The sequence below is a fragment of the Scyliorhinus canicula genome, chromosome 24, assembly GCF_902713615.1.
Source record: "Scyliorhinus canicula chromosome 24, sScyCan1.1, whole genome shotgun sequence".
Classification (NCBI taxonomy): Eukaryota; Metazoa; Chordata; class Chondrichthyes; order Carcharhiniformes; family Scyliorhinidae; genus Scyliorhinus; species Scyliorhinus canicula.
This window is the reverse complement of record NC_052169.1, coordinates 29,276-53,107: the sequence shown is the minus strand read 5'-3', so window position 1 is coordinate 53,107 and position 23,832 is coordinate 29,276. Positions and strand designations below refer to the sequence as shown.

The 23,832-nt window shown below is 52.7% G+C and overlaps 1 protein-coding gene across 4 annotated transcripts in view; it reads left to right on the top strand.

The window, feature by feature from the left end:
* LOC119956843 (leucine-rich repeat-containing protein 49) overlaps nucleotides 1-23,832 on the top strand; it is a 153,607-nt gene that overhangs the window by 109,796 nt on the left and 19,979 nt on the right. The gene's annotated exons all lie outside the window — the stretch shown is intronic.

Below are 23,832 nucleotides of genomic sequence, written 5' to 3'. Positions count from 1 at the left end.
CGCAGACAGAGAGAGAACATGCAGACTCCACACAGACAGTGACCCAAGCCAGGAATCAAACTGGGACCCTGGATTTGTTAACCACTGTGCTTCCATGCCGTGATCTGATAATTTTCTCGTTGCTCTTGTTGGAATCTTGCTGCTCACAAATTGGCTGCTGCAGTTCTGATTGATTGGCACCCCATTTGCCACATGAAATGTTCACTCCCTCCACCTACCACCAATGCGCAGTGTTAGCAATGTGTACCATCTGCAAGATGCGCTACAGCAACACACCAAGTTGCTCCTTCGGCATCACCTTCCAAGCCCATGACCTCTACCACCTAGAAGGACAAGGGATGGGAACACCACCACTTGTGAGTTCCCCACCAAGCCACTCACCTCCTAACTTGGAACTATATCGCTGTTCCTTCACTGTTTTTGGGTCAAAATCCTGGAACTCATTTCCTAAAAGCGTTGTGATTGTACCTGCACCCCAAGGACAATATGGTTCAAGAATGCAGCTCACCACCATTTTCTCAAGCACAATTGGCAATGGGTAACAAATACTGGCCCAGCCAACCACACACATCCCTTGAAAGAATAAAAAAAAAGGTTGTTTCCTTTGAGGCTGCCAATACCTGAACATTCTGCGATCCTAAGGTGGCAAAGTGAGGCTATGCTGGGCTGTCAGTCATCCCATTATTAAAAGGGGTGTTGATCTAGAAACTTAAATTGCCAAAATAAGCTAAAGTTGAAGAGGAGGAGAAATCTATTTAAAAGTACCGCAAATATGCTGGAGCAATATAACACACAAAGGTGAGCGAGATTGCAATGATGTCATCTGATATCATGCTGGAGAACATTAAAACCCGTTTTATCCTGTTGTGTTATTGTTCAAGGTATACCGCTCATTGCCCCCTCCACTCCGCTGATCAGCCATCCCCTTTTTTAGGCCCGCTCCCAGCCCGTGCTCTGCACCTCCACCGATCCATCCCCAGGCAGTCCCCGCCCCCAACCTCCTCTCTGTTCCTCAGCCCAAGTCCGTCCCTCGTCAGCAGAACATTCACCCCCCTCTCCCCCCGAGTAACAACACCCTGTAACCCAACCCCTTTACTAAACCAAACATATGCACCCCCCCCCCCCCCACTGCGCTTCCGAGAGCTCGCTCGCCCAGCTAGCTTGGTGTCCCACATCCTCAGCGCTAGATAGTCTCCCACCTATTGTTCCCTCCCATCCTCTCCCCCGCTCATACAAACAAACTCCAACATCAAACAATCCCCACACAATTGCCCAACAGAAAAACACTAAGATCAAAACAAGCACCCCTCCATCCCCCAACAGTGCAAATAAAATCCTTAACTCACTCAGCTCTACCGCTGGTTCCAAATCAATGCAAACGGCATCACAAACATCTTACATGAAACGCAAAATGGGAAACCTTTTACAAAAACAGAGAAACAAAAAGAAAAAACAAAAACATGAGCGTTGCAGCCAAGTTCAAAAGTTCTCAATCCATCACCAGCCCTTTCTTTCTCGCAAAGTCCAACGCGTCCTCAGATGACTCGAAGTAGAAGTGCTGATCCTCATGCGTGACCCAGAGACGGGCTGGGTATAACAGTCCAAACTTCAACTTTTTCTTGAAAAGGATCGACCTGATCTGATTGAAGCCTGCTCTCTTCCTGGCCACCTCTACACTCAGGTCCTGGTAACCCGCAGGATGCTATTGTCCCATTTACAACCGTGTCTGCTTGGCCCACTGTAGAATGCGCTCCTTACCCGAGAACCTGTGGAGGGGGGGGGGGTCTCCCATTCGCGGCTTCCTCGCGAGTGCTCTGTGAGCCCTATCCACCTCCAATGGCCGGGAGAATGCCCCATCCCCCAGCAGCTTCACAAACATGTCTGCGATGTATGCCCCAGCGTCTGTTCCTTCGGACCCCTCCGGGAGTCCGACGATTCTTGGGTTCTGCCGGCAGGACCTATTTTCCAGGTCCTCCACCTTCTCCAGGAGCTTCTGCTGCTGGTCCCTCAGCATCCCCACCTCCAGCTCCACCGCAGTTTGATGTTCCTCCTGCTCAGCCAGCGCCTTCTCCACCTTCTGGATCGTCCGATCCTGGGTATCCAATCTATGCTCCAACCGCTCAATCAACTCTTTTATCGGGTCCAAGCAGTCCCGTTTCTGCGTAGCAAAGCCATCCTGAATGACCTGCATCAGCTGCTCCATAGACTGCTGGGTCGACAAGCCAGAGGTTCGCCATGCAGTCTTCTGTTACAGCTGCAGCCCAAGCCTTCTCTATTTTTTTGTTTCTGCCCTTATGAACACTTCTCGTCCTTCTCTCCATGCACCGAAGTGGGAATTCAGTAAACAATTGCCACTAACATCCGTTTTACAATTCAAGTCCGGTAAAAAAACGGGGGTAAGGTCCAAAAGTCCGACTTACTCCTTTATAGCCGCCACTGGAAACCTAAAATGTGATTTAAATTGAACGGTGGCACTGTGCCACAGATGAAGGATGGAGCCAGAGAATGTGGTCGGGGCCTAGAAAGAAGGTAATAGCACGGGACAGGAATATGCCAGCAAATTAAATAGAAAGATGAGGGCGGGCAGGGGCAGCCTCTGGCGGGGCAGGGGGGGGGGGGTGTGAGGAAACAGTGAACAGCATGGTAGCACAAGTGGCTAGTACTGTGGCTTTGCAGCGCCAGGGTCCCAGGTTCAATTCCCCGCTGGGTCACTGTTCTCCCCGTGTCTGTGTGGGTTTCCTCCAGGTGCTCCAGTTTTCTCCCACAGTCCAACGTGCAGGTTAGGTGGATTGGCCATGATAAATTGCTCCTTAGTGTCCAAAAAGGTTAGGAGGGGTTATTGGGTTACGAGGATAGGGTGGAAGTGAGGGCTTAAGTGGGTCGGTGCAGATTTGATGGGCCGAATGGCCTCCTTCTGCACTGTATGTTCTACGTATACCCGAGAGAGCAGCTGAAATCTTTGATGGGGAAGTGCAGTATAATGGTTTGCTGCAAGTTTCTTACAGATGTGATCCCCAATTGGTTTGGGACTTGGATATTTGGATTTGTTTATTGTCACTTGTACCGAGGTACAGTGAAAAGTATTTTTCTGCGAGCAGCTCAACAGATCATTAAGTACATGGAAAGAAAAGGGAATAAAAGAAAATACATAATAGGGCAACACAAGGTATACAATGTAACTACATAAGCACCGGCATCAGATGAAGTGTACAGGGTGTAGTGTTAATGAGGTCAGTCCTTTTTTTTAATAAACAATTTTATTGAGGTAGTTTTTGGCTTTATAAACAGTTACAGACATCATCAGAAAGAAAGCAAAAAAGGCAAAAATGTGCAAACATCCATGTACTTTCAATACTTCAATCATAACATATTGCACAAGCCCGCTCCTCTCCCACCGGTACTACCCGCCATATTTTCCCTCCTACTCTACTCAGCTGACGCTCACTCTCCCGCAAGGAAGTCAATAAATGGTTGCCACCTCCGGGCGAACCCCTGCACAGATCCCCTTAAGGCGAACTTAATTTTATCCATACCCAGGAAACTCGACATGTCCGCAAGCCACCACTCAGTCTTCGGGGGCTTTGAGTCCCTCCACTCCAATAGTATTCGTTGCCGGGCTATCAGGGAAGCAAAGGCCAAAACATTGGCCTCTTTCTCCCCCTGGACCCCCGGGTCCTCCGAAACCCCAAAAATTGCCACCCCTGGACTCATCACCACCCTTGTTTTTAGCACCCGGGACATGACCCCCACAAATCCCTCCCAGTACCCCCTCAGCTTAGGGCATGCCCAAAACATGTGCACGTGGTTCGCTGGTCCTCCCGCGCACCTAGCGCATTTGTCTTCTATCCCGAAGAATTTGCTCATCCGAGCCACCGTCATATGGGCCCGGTGAACGACCTTAAATTGAATCAGCCCGAGCCTAGCACATGTCGCGGTCGAATTTACCCTACTCAGGGCCTCTGCCCACAGCCCATCCTCCATTTCCCCGCCTAGCTCCTCCTCCCATTTAAGTTTCAGTTCTTCTGTCTGGGACCCTTCCTCCCTCATATATATATACCCGAGACTCTACCCTCCCCTTCTTCCCTCCTAGAGACTATTGTGTCGAGGATCCCCATTGGCAGGAGGCGTGGGAAAGATGGGACCTGTCTACGAACAAAGTCCCGCAACTGTAGGTAACTAAAATCATTTCCCCTTACCAACCCAAATTTCTCCTCCAAGCTCCTCAAACTCGCAAAGCTCCCTTCCAGGAACATATCACCCACCCTTCCCACCCCCGCCCGCCGCCATACTCGGAACCCCCCATCCATACTCCCGGGGGCAAACCGATGGTTGTCGCAGATTGGCGCCCAGACAGACGCCCCCATCTCCCCCACATGCCTCCTCCACTGGCCCCATATCCGCAGGGATGCCACCAATATCGGGCTGGTGGTGTACTTGGCCGGCGGCAGCGGTAGAGGAGCCGTGACCAGGGCTGCCAAGCTGGAGCCCCTGCACGAAGCCGCCTCCACCCGCACCCAAATAGACCCCGTACCCACCATCCACTTCTTTATCATGGCGATGTTGGCCGCCCAGTAATAATTGATCAGACTCGGCAAAGCCAGCCCTCCCTCGCTGCGGTTCCTCTCCAACATCGCCTTCTTCACCCGCGGGGATTTTCCCGCCCAGACAAAGCTCATGATCAGCTCGTTAACTCTTTTGAAGAAGGACTGTGGGATAAAGATCGGGAGGCACTGAAAAATAAACAAAAATCGAGGGAGGATTGTCGTCTTTACAGTCTGCACCCTCCCTGCCAGCGACAGCGGGAGTGCATCCCATCTCCGAAACTCTCCCTTCATTTGCTCCACCACCCTGGCCAAATTTAACTTATGCAGCCTGCCCCAGTCTCGTGCCACCTGGATTCCCAAATACCGGAAATTTTCCTCAACCAGCCTAAACGGTAGCCCTCTCAATCTGTTCTCCTGGCCCCTTGCCTGGACCACAAACATTTCACTCTTGACCGTATTTAATTTGTATCCTGAGAACTGGCCGAACTTCCTCAGCATTCCCAGTATAGTTCCCATCCCGGCCACTGGGTCCGACACAATGAGGTCAGTCCTTAAGAGGGTCATTTCGGAGTCAGGTAACAGCGGGGAAGAAGCTGTTTTTGAGTCTGTTCGTGCGTGTTCCCAGACTTCTGTATCTCCTGCGCGATGGAAGAAGTTGGAAGAGTGAGTAAGCCGGGTGGGAGGGGGTCTTTGATTATGCTGCCCGCTTTCCCCAGGCAGCAGGACGTGTAAATGGAGTCAATGGATGGGAAGCAGGTTCGTGTGATGGACTGGGCGGTGTTCACGACTCTCTGAAGTTTCCTGAGGTCCTGGGCCGAGCAGTTGCCATACCAGGCTGTGATGCAGCCCGATAGGATGCTTTCTATGGTGCATCTGTAAAAGTTGGTAAGGGTTAATGTGGACATGCCGAATTTCCTTAGTTTCCTGAGGAAGTATAGGCATTGTTGTGCTTTCTTGGTGGTAGCGTCGATGTGGGTGGACCAGGACAGATTTTTGGAGATGTGCACCCCAAGGAATTTGAAACTGCTAACCATCTTCACCTCGGCCCCGTTGATGCTGACAGGGGTGTGTACAGTACTTTGCTTCCTGAAGTCAATGACCAGCTCTTTAGTTTTGCTGGCATTGAGGGAGAGATTGTTGTTGTTACACCACTCCACTAGGTTCTCTATCTCCTTCCTGTATTCTGACTCGTCGTTATTCGAGACCCGGCCCACTATGGTCGTATCGTCAGCAAACTTGTAGATGGAGTTGGAACCAAATTTTGCCATGCAGTCGTGTGTGTACAGGGAGTAGAGTAGGGGGCTAAGTACGCAGCCTTGCGGGGCACCGGTATTGAGGACTATTGTGGAGGAGGTGTTGTTCATTCTTACTGATTGTGGTCTATTGGTCAGAAAATCGAGGATCCAATTGCAGGGTGGGGAGCCAAGTCCGAGGTTTTGGAGCTTTGATATGAGCTTGGCTGGGATTATGGTGTTGAAGACGAAGCTGTAGTCAATAAATAGGAGTCTGATGTAGGAGTCCTTGTTGTCGAGATGCTCTGGACCGGTTGCGACGGTATGCGAATTGCATTGGATCAAGGCATTCTGGGAATATGGAGGTGATGCACTTCATGAACAACCTCTTGAAGCACTTCTTTACGACTGAAGTCAGGGCCACCGGACTGTCATCATTAAGGCATGTTGCCTGGTTCTTCTTTGGCACCGGTATGATGGTGGATATGCACAAGTAACTGACATGAATGCAAATACAAAACGGTAACCAACCAGGAAAATCCTGGATACATCTGCAACTTATCAACAGGCAAATCTGTTTTGGTCAGTTATTACACGGATGTTTTTCATCTGTTTCATGAGAAATAAATGATGAACATGGAGGAGAACTGAGCAGCCTCAACAAAAGACCACGACTACGAATATCATTGAAGTACAAGATTATGGAAAATCTGCATCTAGTGTTACCTTAAATTGTGTATGACTTTCAAAGTACTGGATGGAAGACAGGAATTAGGAACAGAAGTGGGCAATTCAAACCCTTGAGTGTGCTCTTCCATTCAATCAGATCATGGCTGATCTGTTTCTTCCCTTACCAAAACTGCGCGTTGCGTGTCTTGGTAGGCCTTATCATATTGTGTCTGAAAGCTGCTGAGGTGAGCTAGACAAGATTGGTGTGCCCGTTTGACATCAGCCATCTCCTTGTCCTTCGCTGCTAGCTGCTCTCGGAGTTGCTCATTTACTTTTCGCATTCACAAACATTTCCCTCATTACTCTTCTCTTTCTCTACAAGCTGTCTGCGGAGCGTCCTCACAACCTCCTCTGTGCCTCGTAATTGTGCCAAACAGGACACAATTGCCATCGGCTTACGAACTTTACCTAAACTCTTTTTATGGATCTCGGTCAGGTTATCCCACCAAGTTTGTCCTATACTACCAGGACCTGTCTCTTCATTTGCATAAAACTCAGACCATGGGGGCCATCCTTTCCCCTTTAGGTACTTCCTAATTTCCTCTTCCCATATGGGACACTGCTCTGCTCTATTGGTCGCTGCGACCTCGGGTTCCTGTGGGTGCATAAGGCGTTCCATTGCCTTCATTGCCATTTCTACGATTACGTCTTTTCCTACCGTAATCTCTGTATCTCTACCATAATCTCTGTATCTCTACCGTGAATTTGGGACAGGGGGGAATAAAGCGGTGATGCAAACAACGGGAATGGCTTAAACTATTTTCCGGTTCACACAGCTCCCGAAAGTTTTACGCAGTAAAATCTAACGAGTTTACCTTATATCCCTGTTAGTACGCAAGCAAATTACTGTACACTTCTGAATCTTGGAGGTTTGATCGATACTGGTCTTACTCTTGTGGTTTCTTTCACTTTTCCAATTGGATTTCTAATTCAAACATTTTGTGGATTCTCCCGGAGTGACAAAATCACTTCTGGGTCGTGTCCCGTCAGAGGTCGCCAATAATGTTGCTATATTTACTCACTATAAATATGGCAGTCAATAAGGTTGCCCTTCCTTTGTCTAGATATTGATATATTGTTTTCAGAGTTGCCAGGTATCAAATTATACAACCACAAGGTTCAACCGGATATCGATCAAAGACCCAACAACCAGTTAGTTAGTTCAAGTTCAATAATACTTTACTTACATACAAGATTAACTTATACATGCAACAAAAACACTACGAGCTAAAGTACACCTAACACTATGACAACCTGTACTTAACTTCAGTGTCATGTGAGAGTACCCTTTAAGAAATGAGTGTTTAAGAAATGTACCTTTAAGAAATGCAGCTGCTCATGTTACTGGAGTGATGTCAGAGTGTGGCTGGAGCTGAGCTCTACTTCTGCTTTTTAGTTTCAGTTTTAGAAGAGCTTGGGTGTGTCTGTGTTTTTCAGTGATCTGCTCTGCTGTTGATCTCTGCCATCCAAAGACTATCCATGGATCATTTGGCGAACTCAAAATTGTAAAAAGGTCTCAGTATTAAATGTAAACCTAATGTGTTCCTGTTTGAAGGCTTGTTAAATCTTTTGGGTGTAAAAGGACAGCATACAGGTTACTTAGTGTTGCATTCTTTGGGGGGTGTATTTGATTTACTGGTTGCTAAGATATTCACTTTGTTTGGTGTGAGAGAGTGTGTGTTGGTGTGAGAGAGAGAGTGTTAGTGTGAGAGTGAAAGTGTCAGTGTGAGAGTGTTAGTGTAAGAATGAGAGTGTTTCTGTGAGAATGAGAGGGTTAGTGTGAGAGAGAGTCAGAGAGAGTGAGAGATTGTTAGTGTGAGAGTGTTCGTCTGACAATGTTCGTCTGAGAGTGTTCGTCTGAGAGTGTTCGTCTGAGAGTGTTCGTCTGAGAGTGTTCGTCTGAGAGTGTTCGTCTGAGAGTGTTCGTCTGAGAGTGTTCGTCTGAGAGTGTTCGTCTGAGAGTGTTGGCGTGAGAGTGTTGGCGTGAGAGTGTTGGCGTGAGAGTGTTGGCGTGAGAGTGTTGGCGTGAGAGTGTTGGCGTGAGAGTGTTGGCGTGAGAGTGTTGGCGTGAGAGTGTTGGCGTGAGAGTGTTGGCGTGAGAGTGTTGGCGTGAGAGTGTTGGCGTGAGAGTGTTGGCGTGAGAGTGTTGGCGTGAGAGTGTGTTGGCGTGAGAGTGTGTTGGCGTGAGTGTGTGTTGGGCGTGAGAGTGTGTTGGGCGTGAGAGTGTGTTGGGCGTGAGAGTGTGTTGGGCGTGAGAGTGTGTTGGGCGTGAGAGTGTGTTGGGCGTGAGAGTGTGTTGGGCGTGAGAGTGTGTTGGGCGTGAGAGTGTGTTGGGCGTGAGAGTGTGTTGGGCGTGAGAGTGTGTTGGGCGTGAGAGTGTGTTGGGCGTGAGAGTGTTCGTCTGAGAGTGTTGGCGTGAGAGTGTGGGCCTGAGAGTGTGGGCCTGAGAGTGTGGGCCTGAGAGTGTGGGCCTGAGAGTGTGGGCCTGAGAGTGTGGGCCTGAGAGTGTTGGTCTGAGAGTGTGGGCCTGAGAGTGTGGGCCTGAGAGTGTGGGCCTGAGAGTGTGGGCCTGAGAGTGTGGGCCTGAGAGTGTGGGCCTGAGAGTGTGGGCCTGAGAGTGTGGGCCTGAGAGTGTGGGCGTGAGAGTGTGGGCGTGAGAGTGTGGGGGCCTGAGAGTGTGGGGGCCTGAGAGTGTGGGCCTGAGAGTGTGGGCCTGAGAGTGTGGGCCTGAGAGTGTGGGCCTGAGAGTGTGGGCCTGAGAGTGTGGGCGTGAGAGTGTGGGGGCCTGAGAGTGTGGGCGTGAGAGTGTGGGCGTGAGAGTGTGGGCGTGAGAGTGTGGGCCTGAGAGTGTGGGCCTGAGAGTGTGGGCCTGAGAGTGTGGGCCTGAGAGTGTGGGCCTGAGAGTGTGGGCCTGAGAGTGTGTTGGCGTGAGAGTGTGTTGTTGGCGTGAGAGTGTGTTGTTGGCGTGAGAGTGTGTTGGCGTGAGAGTGTGTTGGCGTGAGAGTGTGTTGGCGTGAGAGTGTGTTGGCGTGAGAGTGTGTTGGCGTGAGAGTGTGTTGGCGTGAGAGTGTGTTGGCGTGAGAGTGTGTTGGCGTGAGAGTGTGTTGGCGTGAGAGTGTGTTGGCGTGAGAGTGTGTTGGCGTGAGAGTGTGTTGGCGTGAGAGTGTGTTGGCGTGAGAGTGTGTTGGCGTGAGAGTGTGTTGGCGTGAGAGTGTGTTGGCGTGAGAGTGTGTTGGCGTGAGAGTGTGTTGGCGTGAGAGTGTGTTGGCGTGAGAGTGTGTTGGCGTGAGAGTGTGTTGGCGTGAGAGTGTGTTGGCGTGAGAGTGTGTTGGCGTGAGAGTGTGTTGGCGTGAGAGTGTGTTGGCGTGAGAGTGTGTTGGCGTGAGAGTGTGTTGGCGTGAGAGTGTGTTGGCGTGAGAGTGTGTTGGCGTGAGAGTGTGTTGGCGTGAGAGTGTGTTGGCGTGAGAGTGTGTTGGCGTGAGAGTGTGTTGGCGTGAGAGTGTGTTGGCGTGAGAGTGTGTTGGCGTGAGAGTGTGTTGGCGTGAGAGTGTGTTGGCGTGAGAGTGTGTTGGCGTGAGAGTGTGTTGGCGTGAGAGTGTGTTGGCGTGAGAGTGTGTTGGCGTGAGAGTGTGTTGGCGTGAGAGTGTGTTGGCGTGAGAGTGTGTTGGCGTGAGAGTGTGTTGGCGTGAGAGTGTGTTGGCGTGAGAGTGTGTTGGCGTGAGAGTGTGTTGGCGTGAGAGTGTGTTGGCGTGAGAGTGTGTTGGCGTGAGAGTGTGTTGGCGTGAGAGTGTGTTGGCGTGAGAGTGTGTTGGCGTGAGAGTGTGTTGGCGTGAGAGTGTGTTGGCGTGAGAGTGTGTTGGCGTGAGAGTGTGTTGGCGTGAGAGTGTGTTGGCGTGAGAGTGTGTTGGCGTGAGAGTGTGTTGGCGTGAGAGTGTGTTGGCGTGAGAGTGTGTTGGCGTGAGAGTGTGTTGGCGTGAGAGTGTGTTGGCGTGAGAGTGTGTTGGCGTGAGAGTGTGTTGGCGTGAGAGTGTGTTGGCGTGAGAGTGTGTTGGCGTGAGAGTGTGTTGGCGTGAGAGTGTGTTGGCGTGAGAGTGTGTTGGCGTGAGAGTGTGTTGGCGTGAGAGTGTGTTGGCGTGAGAGTGTGTTGGCGTGAGAGTGTGTTGGCGTGAGAGTGTGTTGGCGTGAGAGTGTGTTGGCGTGAGAGTGTGTTGGCGTGAGAGTGTGTTGGCGTGAGAGTGTGTTGGCGTGAGAGTGTGTTGGCGTGAGAGTGTGTTGGCGTGAGAGTGTGTTGGCGTGAGAGTGTGTTGGCGTGAGAGTGTGTTGGCGTGAGAGTGTGTTGGCGTGAGAGTGTGTTGGCGTGAGAGTGTGTTGGCGTGAGAGTGTGTTGGCGTGAGAGTGTGTTGGCGTGAGAGTGTGTTGGCGTGAGAGTGTGTTGGCGTGAGAGTGTGTTGGCGTGAGAGTGTGTTGGCGTGAGAGTGTGTTGGCGTGAGAGTGTGTTGGCGTGAGAGTGTGTTGGCGTGAGAGTGTGTTGGCGTGAGAGTGTGTTGGCGTGAGAGTGTGTTGGCGTGAGAGTGTGTTGGCGTGAGAGTGTGTTGGCGTGAGAGTGTGTTGGCGTGAGAGTGTGTTGGCGTGAGAGTGTGTTGGCGTGAGAGTGTGTTGGCGTGAGAGTGTGTTGGCGTGAGAGTGTGTTGGCGTGAGAGTGTGTTGGCGTGAGAGTGTGTTGGCGTGAGAGTGTGTTGGCGTGAGAGTGTGTTGGCGTGAGAGTGTGTTGGCGTGAGAGTGTGTTGGCGTGAGAGTGTGTTGGCGTGAGAGTGTGTTGGCGTGAGAGTGTGTTGGCGTGAGAGTGTGTTGGCGTGAGAGTGTGTTGGCGTGAGAGTGTGTTGGCGTGAGAGTGTGTTGGCGTGAGAGTGTGTTGGCGTGAGAGTGTGTTGGCGTGAGAGTGTGTTGGCGTGAGAGTGTGTTGGCGTGAGAGTGTGTTGGCGTGAGAGTGTGTTGGCGTGAGAGTGTGTTGGCGTGAGAGTGTGTTGGCGTGAGAGTGTGTTGGCGTGAGAGTGTGTTGGCGTGAGAGTGTGTTGGCGTGAGAGTGTGTTGGCGTGAGAGTGTGTTGGCGTGAGAGTGTGTTGGCGTGAGAGTGTGTGGGCGTGAGAGTGTGTTGGCGTGAGAGTGTGTTGGCGTGAGAGTGTGTTGGCGTGAGAGTGTGTTGGCGTGAGAGTGTGTTGGCGTGAGAGTGTGTTGGCGTGAGAGTGTGTTGGCGTGAGAGTGTGTTGGCGTGAGAGTGTGTTGGCGTGAGAGTGTGTTGGCGTGAGAGTGTGTTGGCGTGAGAGTGTGTTGGCGTGAGAGTGTGTTGGCGTGAGAGTGTGTTGGCGTGAGAGTGTGTTGGCGTGAGAGTGTGTTGGCGTGAGAGTGTGTTGGCGTGAGAGTGTGTTGGCGTGAGAGTGTGTTGGCGTGAGAGTGTGTTGGCGTGAGAGTGTGTTGGCGTGAGAGTGTGTTGGCGTGAGAGTGTGTTGGCGTGAGAGTGTGTTGGCGTGAGAGTGTGTTGGCGTGAGAGTGTGTTGGCGTGAGAGTGTGTTGGCGTGAGAGTGTGTTGGCGTGAGAGTGTGTTGGCGTGAGAGTGTGTTGGCGTGAGAGTGTGTTGGCGTGAGAGTGTGTTGGCGTGAGAGTGTGTTGGCGTGAGAGTGTGTTGGCGTGAGAGTGTGTTGGCGTGAGAGTGTGTTGGCGTGAGAGTGTGTTGGCGTGAGAGTGTGTTGGGCGTGAGAGTGTGTTGGGCGTGAGAGTGGGAGTTGGTTGGTGTGAGAGGGAGAGAGAGAGAGTGTGTTGGTGTGAGAGAGTGTGTGTTGGTGTGAGAGAGTGTGTGTTGGTGTGAGAGAGTGTGTGTTGGTGTGAGAGAGTGTGTGTTGGTGTGAGAGAGTGTGTGTTGGTGTGAGAGTGTGTGTGTTGGTGTGAGAGAGTGTGTTAGTATGAGAGCGAGAAAGAACGCGAGTGAAGAGTATATATTCAGGGTAATCAAAGTGGTAATTTGTGCATGGATCCGAAGGATGTCGCCTGGGTTCTAAAGAATACTTTATGTTGTTCACTCGTGAGAGGGACATGTAGGTACAGAAATCAGAGAGGACTGTGATAAAATGTAAGAAATTAACATAGACAGAGAGGAGGTTCTGAGTGGTCTGGCATTATAAAGGTAGATAAATCTCCAGAAAAAGATGAAATGTATCCCAGGTAGGGGCCCTTGCTGTTTGTGGTTTATAAAAATGATTCAGACATGGATGCAGGAGGATTGATCAGTAAGTTCACAAGTGATATAAAAATTGGTGGGTGGTAAATAGTGAGGAGGACAGCCGTTGATTACAGCAGGATATAGATGGGCTGATCAGATGGGCTGATCAGTGGCAAATAGAATTCAATCCGGATAAGTGTGAGGTAATACACTTGGACAGGGCAAAGAAGATGAGGGAATACATTATGAACAGCAGGACCCTGGGAAGCACCGAGGATCAGAGTGAAATTGGTGTGCATGAACACCTCAAGATAACAGGGCATGTGGATACAGTGGTTAAGAAATCATATGGTATACTTACCTTTATTAGCCGAAGCATAGAATTTAAGAGCAGGGAGGTTATACTGGAACTGTATAAAACTTTGGTTAAGCCACAGCTTAATACAGATGGAGTATTGTGTGCAGTTCTGGAATCCACATTATCGGAGGAAAGTGATAGCACTGGAAAGGGTGTGAAGCAGGTTCCCACTCACCCCACCGTTACTCAGTCACTCGCCCCCAATCACTCTCATACCTTCTCTCGCTCGCACGTTAAAACTCTCATTCTCACACCGACACTCATTCTCACACCGACACTCATTCTCACATCGACACTCATTCTCACACCGACACTCTCATCACTCAGCCTCCCACTAATACTCACACTCATTTGCATTCTCACTCATACTCATCCACACTCTCACTCTCACACTCATTTGCGCTCTCGCTCTCACACTCGCTCTCACACTTGCTCTCACTCTCACACGCTCTCACTCTCACACGCTCTCACACACTCTCGCTCTCACACACTCTCGCTGTCTCACACTCTCGCTGTCTCACACTCTCGCTCTCACACTCTCGCTCTCACACTCGCTCTCACACTCTCGCTCTCACACTCTCGCTCTCACACTCGCTGTCTCACACTCGCTCTCACACTCTCGCTGTCTCACACTCTCGCTCTCACACTCACTCTCACACTCTCGCTCTCACACTCTCGCTCTCACACTCGCTGTCTCACACTCTCGCTGTCTCACACTCGTTCTCACACACTCTCGCTCTCACACTCTCTCGCTCTCACATTCTCGCTCTCACACACTCTCGCTCTCACACACTCTCGCTCTCACACACTCTCGCTCTCACACTATCTCTCTCTCACATACTCTCGCTCTCACACACTCTCTCTCACACACTCTCGCTCTCACACTCTCTCGCTCTCACACTCTCGCTCTCACACACTCTCGCTCTCACACACTCTCGCTCTCACACTCTCTCTCTCACATACTCTCGCTCTCACACACTCTCTCTCACACACTCTCGCTCTCACACTCTCTCGCTCTCTCACACTCTCGCTCTCACACACTCTCGCTCTCACACTCTCTCGCTCTCTCACACTCTCGCTCTCACACTCTCTCTCTCTCACATACTCTCGCTCTCACACACTCTCTCTCACACACTCTCTCTCACATACTCTCGCTCTCACACTCTCTCTCACACACTCTCTCTCACACACTCTCGCTCTCACACACTCTCGCTCTCACACACTCTCGCTCTCACACACTCTCGCTCTCACACACTCTCGCTCTCACACACTCTCGCTCTCACACACTCTCGCTCTCACACACTCTCGCTCTCACACACTCTCGCTCTCACACTCTCTCGCTCTCTCACACTCGCTCTCACACTCTCGCTCTCACACTCTCGCTCTCACACTCTCACTCTCACACGCTCTCACACACTCTCGCTCTCACACTCTCGCTCTCACACTCTCGCTCTCACACTCTCGCTCTCACACTCTCGCTCTCACACTCTCGCTCTCACACACTCTCGCTCTCTCACACTCGCTCTCACACTCGCTCTCACACTCGCTCTCACACTCTCGCTCTCACACTCTCGCTCTCACACTCGCTGTCTCACACTCGCTCTCACACTCTCGCTGTCTCACACTCTCGCTCTCACACACTCGCTCTCACACTCTCGCTCTCACACTCTCGCTCTCACACTCGCTCTCACACTCTCGCTGTCTCACACTCTCGCTCTCACACTCTCGCTCTCACACTCTCGCTCTCACACTCGCTCTCACACTCTCGCTCTCACACTCTCGCTCTCACACTCGCTGTCTCACACTCGCTCTCACACTCTCGCTGTCTCACACTCTCGCTCTCACACTCTCACTCTCACACTCTCGCTCTCACACTCTCGCTCTCACACTCGCTGTCTCACACTCTCGCTCTCTCACACTCTCGCTCTCACACACTCTCGCTCTCACACTCTCTCGCTCTCGCACACTCTCGCTCTCACACACTCTCGCTCTCACACACTCTCGCTCTCACACACTCTCGCTCTCACACTCTCTCTCTCTCACATACTCTCGCTCTCACACACTCTCTCTCACACACTCTCGCTCTCACACTCTCTCGCTCTCACATTCTCGCTCTCACACACTCTCGCTCTCACACACTCTCGCTCTCACACTCTCTCTCTCTCACATACTCTCGCTCTCACACACTCTCTCTCACACACTCTCTCTCTCACACTCTCTCGCTCTCTCACACTCTCGCTCTCACACACTCTCGCTCTCACACTCTCTCGCTCTCTCACACTCTCGCTCTCACACTCTCTCTCACATACTCTCGCTCTCACACACTCTCTCTCACACACTCTCTCTCACATACTCTCGCTCTCACACTCTCTCTCACACACTCTCGCTCTCACACACTCTCGCTCTCACACACTCTCGCTCTCACACACTCTCGCTCTCACACACTCTCGCTCTCACACACTCTCGCTCTCACACACTCTCGCTCTCACACACTCTCGCTCTCACACACTCTCGCTCTCACACTCTCTCGCTCTCTCACACTCGCTCTCACACTCTCGCTCTCACACTCTCGCTCTCACACTCTCACTCTCACACGCTCTCACACACTCTCGCTCTCACACTCTCGCTCTCACACTCTCGCTCTCACACACTCTCGCTCTCACACTCTCGCTCTCACACTCTCGCTCTCACACACTCTCGCTCTCTCACACTCGCTCTCTCACACTCGCTCTCACACTCGCTCTCACACTCTCGCTCTCACACTCTCGCTCTCACACTCGCTGTCTCACACTCTCGCTGTCTCACACTCTCGCTCTCACACACTCGCTCTCACACTCTCACTCTCACACTCTCGCTCTCACACTCGCTCTCACACTCTCTCTCTCACACTCTCGCTCTCACACTCGCTGTCTCACATTCGCTCTCACACTCTCGCTGTCTCACACTCGCTCTCACACACTCTCGCTCTCACACACTCTCGCTCTCACACTCTCGCTCTCACACACTCTCGCTCTCACACACTCTCGCTCTCACACTCTCGCTCTCACACTCGCTCTCACACTCTCGCTCTCACACTCTCGCTCTCACACTCTCGCTCTCACACTCTCGCTCTCACACTCGCTGTCTCACACTCTCGCTCTCACACTCGCTCTCACACTCGCTGTCTCACACTCTCGCTCTCACACTCTCGCTCTCACACTCGCTGTCTCACACTCTCGCTCTCACACTCGCTCTCACTCTCGCTCTCACACACTCGCTCTCACACACTCTCGCTCTCACACACTCTCACTCTCACTCTCTCGCTCTCACACTCGCTCTCACACTCGCTCTCTCACTCTCACTCTCACACTCTCGCTGTCTCACACTCGCTCTCACACACTCTCGCTCTCACACTCTCGCTCTCACATTCTCGCTCTCACACTCTCGCTGTCTCACACTCTCGCTCTCACACACACTCGCTCTCACACTCGCGCTCTCACTCTCACTCTCACACTCTCGCTGTCTCACACTCTCGCTCTCACACTCTCGCTCTCTCACTCTCACTCTCACACTCGCTCTCACACACTCGCTCTCACACACTCTCGCTCTCACTCTCGCTCTCACACTCTCGCTCTCACACACTCGCTCTCACTCTCACTCTCTCACTCTCACTCTCACACTCTCGCTGTCTCACACTCTCGCTCTCACACACTCTCGCTCTCACACACTCTCGCTCTCACACTCTCGCTCTCACACTCTCGCTCTCACACTCTCGCTCTCACACTCTCGCTCTCACACTCTCGCTCTCACACTCGCTCTCACACTCGCTCTCACACTCGCTCTCACACTCGCTCTCACACTCTCGCTCTCACACTCTCGCTCTCACACTCTCGCTCTCACACTCTCGCTCTCACACTCTCGCTCTCACACTCTCGCTCTCACACTCTCGCTCTCACACACTCTCGCTCTCTCACGCTCTCTCACTCTCACACTCTCGCTCTCACACACTCTCGCTCTCACACTCTCTCTCTCTCACACACTCTCGCTCTCACACTCTCTCTCTCTCACACACTCTCGCTCTCTCACGCTCTCTCACTCTCTCACTCTCGCTCTCACGCTCTCTCACTCTCACACTCTCGCTCTCACACACACTCGCTCTCACACTCGCTGTCTCTCACTCTCACACTCTCGCTCTCACACTCTCGCTCTCACACTCTCGCTCTCACACTCTCGCTCTCACACACTCTCTCTCTCACACTCTCTCGCTCTCACACTCTCGCTGTCTCACACTCTCGCTGTCTCACACTCTCGCTCTCTCGCTCTCACACTCTCGCTCTCACACACTCGCTCTCACACTCTCGCTCTCACACTCTCGCTCTCACACTCTCGCTCTCACACACTCTCTCTCTCACACTCTCTCGCTCTCTCACACTCTCGCTCTCACACACTCTCGCTCTCTCACACTCTCGCTCTCACACTCTCGCTCTCACACACTCTCGCTCTCACACACTCTCGCTCTCACACACTCTCGCTCTCACACTCTCAACTCTCACACTCTCGCTCTCACACACTCGCTCTCACACAGTCGCTCTCACACACTCTCGCTCTCACACACTCTCACACTCACTCTCTCGCCCTCACACACTCGCTCTCACACTCTCGCTCTCACTCTCTCTCTCTCACACTCTCGCTCTCACTCTCTCTCTCTCACACACTCTCTCTCACACTCTCTCGCTCTCTCACACTCTCGCTCTCACACTCTCGCTGTCTCACACTCTCGCTCTCACACTCTCGCTCTCACACACTCTCGCTCTCACACTCTCGCTCTCACACACTCGCTCTCACACAGTCGCTCTCACACACTCTCGCTCTCACACACTCTCACACTCACTCTCTCGCTCTCACACACTCGCTCTCACACTCTCGCTCTCACTCTCTCTCTCTCACACACTCTCGCTCTCACTCTCTCTCTCTCACACACTCTCACACTCACTCTCTCGCTCACACACTCTCGCTCTCACTCTCTCTCTCTCACACACTCTCTCTCACTCTCTCTCTCTCTCTCACACTCTCGCTCTCACACTCTCACTCTCACACTCTCGCTCTCACACTCTCGCTCTCATACACTCTCGCTCTCACACTCTCACTCTCACACTCTCGCTCTCACACTCTCGCTCTCACACACTCTCGCTCTCACACTCTCACTCTCACACTCTCACACTCTCTCTCACACACTCTCGCTCTCACTCTCTCTCTCTCACACACTCTCACACTCACTCTCTCGCTCTCACACTCTCGCTCTCACACTCTCGCTCACTCTCGCTCACACACTCTCGCTCTCACTCTCTCTCTCTCACACACTCTCTCTCACTCTCTCTCTCTCTCACTCTCTCTCTCTCTCACACACTCTCGCTCTCACACTCTCGCTCTCACACTCTCGCTCTCACACACTCTCGCTCTCACACACTCTCGCTCTCACACTCGCTGTCTCACACTCTCGCTCTCACACTCTCGCTCTCACACACTCTCACTCTCACACACTCTCGCTCTCACACACTCTCGCTCTCACTCTCTCAACTCTCACACTCTCTCTCTCTCACACACTCTCACTCTCACACTCTCAACTCTCTCACACTCGCTCTCACACACTCTCGCTCTCACACTCGCTCTCACACACTCTCGCTCTCACACACTCTCGCTCTCACACACTCTCGCTGTCTCACTCTCTCGCTCTCACACTCTCGCTCTCACACACTCTCGCTCTCACACACTCTCGCTCTCACACACTCTCGCTCTCACACTCTCTCGCTCTCACACACTCTCGCTGTCTCACACTCTCGCTCTCACACTCTCGCTCTCACACTCTCGCTCTCACACTCTCGCTCTCACACTCTCGCTCTCACACACTCTCGCTCTCACACTCTCGCTCTCACACACTCTCGCTCTCACACACTCGCTCTCACACTCTCGCTCTCACACTCTCGCTCTCACACTCTCGCTCTCACACTCTCGCTCTCACACTCTCGCTCTCACACTCTCGCTCTCACACACTCGCTCTCACACTCTCGCTCTCACACACTCTCGCTCTCACACACTCGCTCTCACACACTCTCGCTCTCACTCTCTCGCTCTCACACACTCTCGCTCTCACACTCTCGCTCTCACACTCTCAACTCTCACACACTCGCTCTCACACACTCTCGCTCTCACACTCTCGCTCTCACACACTCTCGCTCTCACACTCGCTCTCACACACTCTCGCTGTCTCACTCTCACTCTCACACACTCTCGCTCTCACACTCTCGCTCTCACACTCTCGCTCTCACACACTCTCGCTCTCACACTCGCTCTCACTCTCTCGCTGTCTCACTCTCTCGCTCTCACACACTCTCGCTCTCACACTCTCACTCTCACACTCTCAACTCTCACACACTCGCTCTCACACACTCTCGCTCTCACACTCTCGCTCTCACACACTCGCTCTCACACTCGCTCTCACACACTCTCGCTGTCTCACTCTCTCGCTCTCACACACTCTCGCTCACACACTCTCGCTGTCTCACTCTCTCGCTCTCACACACTCTCGCTGTCTCACTCTCTCGCTCTCACACACTCTCGCTGTCTCACACACTCGCTCTCACACACTCTCAACTCTCACACACTCTCGCTCTCACACACTCGCTCTCACACACTCGCTCTCACACTCTCGCTCTCACATACTCTCTCTCTCACACACTCTCACTCTCACACACTCGCTCTCACACACTCGCTCTCACACTCTCGCTCTCACATACTCTCTCTCTCACACACTCTCACTCTCACACTCTCGCTCTCACATACTCTCTCTCTCACACACTCTCACTCTCACTCTCTCGCTCTCACACACTCACTCTCACACTCTCGCTGTCTCACTCTCTCGCTCTCACTCTCACTCTCACTCTCTCACTCTCGCTCTCACACATTCTCACTCTCACTCTCTCGCTCTCACACACTCTCGCTCTCACACACTCTCGCTCTCACACTCTCTCGCTCTCACACACTCTCGCTCTCACACACTCGCTCTCACACACTCTCGCTCTCACACTCTCGCTCTCACACACTCTCGCTCTCACACACTCTCGCTCTCACACTCTCTCGCTCTCACACACTCTCGCTCTCACACTCTCGCTCTCACACACACTCGCTCTCACACTCTCTCGCTCTCACACACTCACTCGCTGTCTCACACTCTCGCTCTCACACACTCTCGCTCTCACACTCTCAACTCTCACACACACACTCGCTCTCACACACTCTCGCTCTCACACACTCTCGCTCTCACACACTCGCTCTCACACACTCTCGCTCTCACACTCTCGCTCTCACACTCTCGCTCTCACACTCTCTCGCTCTCACACACTCTCGCTCTCACACTCTCGCTCTCACACACACTCGCTCTCACACTCTCTCGCTCTCACACACTCACTCGCTGTCTCACACTCTCGCTCTCACACACTCTCGCTCTCACACTCTCAACTCTCACACACACTCGCTCTCACACACTCTCGCTCTCACACAGTCGCTCTCACTCTCTCGCTCTCACACACTCTCGCTCTCACACACTCGCTCTCACACACTCTCGCTCTCACACACTCGCTCTCACACACTCTCGCTCTCACACACTCTCGCTCTCACACATTCTCGCTCTCACACACTCTCACTCTCACACTCTCGCTGTCTCACACTCTTGCTGTCTCACTCTCTCGCTCTCACACACTCTCACTCTCACACTCTCGCTGTCTCACACTCTCGCTGTCTCACTCTCTCGCTCTCACACACTCTCACTCTCACACTCTCGCTGTCTCACACTCTCGCTCTCACACACTCGCTCTCACACACTCTCGCTCTCACACACTCTCACTCTCACACTCTCGCTGTCTCACACTCTCGCTGTCTCACTCTCTCGCTCTCACACACTCTCACTCTCACACTCTCGCTGTCTCACACTCTCGCTGTCTCACACTCTCGCTCTCTCACTCTCGCTCTCACACTCTCGCTCTCACACTCTCGCTCTCACACACTCTCGCTCTCACACACTCTCGCTCTCACACATTCTCGCTCTCACACACTCTCACTCTCTCGCTCTCACACACTCTCGCTCTCACACACTCGCTCTCACACAGTCGCTCTCACACTCTCGCTCTCACACTCTCGCTCTCACACTCTCGCTCTCACACACTCGCTCTAACATACTCTCTCTCTCACACACTCTCACTCTCACTCTCTCGCTCTCACACACTCTCACTCTCACACTCTCGCTGTCTCACTCTCTCGCTCTCACTCTCACTCTCTCACTCTCGCTCTCACACATTCTCACTCTCACACACTCTCTCTCTCACACATTCTCACTCTCACTCTCTCGCTCTCACACACTCTCACTCTCACACTCTCGCTGTCTCACTCTCTCGCTCTCACTCTCACTCTCTCACTCTCGCTCTCACACATTCTCTCTCTCACACACTCTCTCTCTCACACACTCTCTCTCCTCACCACTCTCGCTCTCAACACACTCTCGCTCTCACACACTCTCTCTCTCACACACTCTCTCTCTCACACACTCTCGCTCTCACACACTCTCTCTCTCGCACACTCTCTCTCTCACACACTCTCGCTCTCACACACTCTCTCTCTCACACACTCTCTCTCTCACACACTCTCTCTCTCACACACTCTCGCTCTCACACACTCTCTCTCTCACACACTCTCGCTCTCACACACTCTCTCTCTCACACACTCTCTCTCTCACACACTCTCTCTCTCACACACTCTCGCTCTCACACACTCTCTCTCTCACACACCTCGCTCTCACACACTCTCTCTCACACACTCTCTCTCTCACCACTCTCTCTCACACACTCTCTCTCACACACTCTCTCTCTCACACACTCTCTCTCTCGCACACTCTCGCTCTCACACACTCTCTCTCTCACACACTCTCGCTCTCACACACTCGCTCTCACACACTCTCGCTCTCACACACTCTCGCTCTCACACACTCTCTCTCTCACACTCTCGCTCTCACACTCACGCTCACACTCTCACTCTCACACACTCTCGCTCTCACACTCTCACTCTCACACTCTCGCTCTCACACTCTCGCTCTCACACACTCTCGCTCTTACACTCGCTCTCACACACTCTCACTCTCACACTCTCGCTCTCACACACTCTCGCTCTCACACACTCTCGCTCTCTCACGCTCTCTCTCTCACTCTCTCTCTCTCTCACACACTCTCGCTCTCTCACTCTCTCGCTCTCACATTCTCGCTCTCACACTCTCGCTCTCACACTCTCGCTCTCACACTCTCACTCTCACACTCTCGCTCTCACATTCTCGCTCTCACACACTCGCTCTCACACTCTCGCTCTCACACTCTCGCTCTCACACTCTCGCTCTCACACACTCGCTCTCACACACTCGCTCTCACACTCTCGCTCTCACACTCTCGCTCTCACACTCTCGCTCTCACACTCTCGCTCTCACACACTCTCGCTCTCACACTCTCGCTCTCACACACTCTCGCTCTCACACACTCTCGCTCTCACACTCTCGCTCTCACACACTCTCACTCCCTCACTCTCTCGCTCTCACACTCTCGCTCTCACACACTCTCACTCTCTCACTCTCTCGCTCTCACACACGCGCTCTCACACACTCTCTCTCTCACACACTCTCACACTCTCTCTCTCTCACACTCGCTCTCACACACTCTCGCTCTCTCACGCTCTCTCTCTCACACTCTCTCTCTCTCTCACACTCTCGCTCTCGCACACTCTCGCTCTCGCACACTCTCGCTCTCGCACTCTCGCTCTCACACACTCGCTCTCACACTCTCTCGCTCTCACACACTCTCGCTCTCTCGCTCTCACACACTCTCGCTCTCACACTCTCGCTCTCACACACTCGCTCTCACACACTCTCTCTCTCACACACTCTCTCACACTCTCTCTCTCTCACACACTCTCGCTCTCACACACTCTCGCTCTCTCACACTCTCTCTCTCACACACTCGCTCTCGCACACTCTCGCTCTCGCACACTCTCGCTCTCGCACACTCTCGCTCTCGCACACTCTCGCTCTCGCACACTCTCGCTCTCACACTCTCGCTCTCACACACTCTCTCTCTCACACACTCTCGCTCTCACACACTCGCTCTCACACACTCTCGCTCTCGCACACTCTCGCTCTCGCACACTCTCGCTCTCACACTCTCGCTCTCACACACTCTCTCTCTCACACACTCTCGCTCTCACACACTCGCTCTCACACACTCTCGCTCTCGCACACTCTCGCTCTCGCACACTCTCGCTCTCACACTCTCGCTCTCACACTCTCTCTCTCTCACACTCTCGCTCTCACACTCTCGCTCTCACACTCTCGCTCTCGCACACTCTCGCTCTCGCACACTCTCGCTCTCGCACACTCTCGCTCTCGCACACTCTCGCTCTCGCACACTCTCGCTCTCGCACACTCTCGCTCTCGCACACTCTCGCTCTCGCACACTCTCGCTCTCGCACACTCTCGCTCTCGCACACTCTCGCTCTCGCACACTCGCTCTCACACACTCTCGCTCTCACACACTCACACTTACATTCAGAGTCAGAGACGTCTACAGCACATAAAAGGCCCTTCGGCCCATCGTGTGTGTGCCAGTCAAAAACAACCACCTCAGGATTCTCATCCCATTTTTCTGCACTTGGCCCACAGCCTTGTCTGACTTTGGCATCACAAGTGCA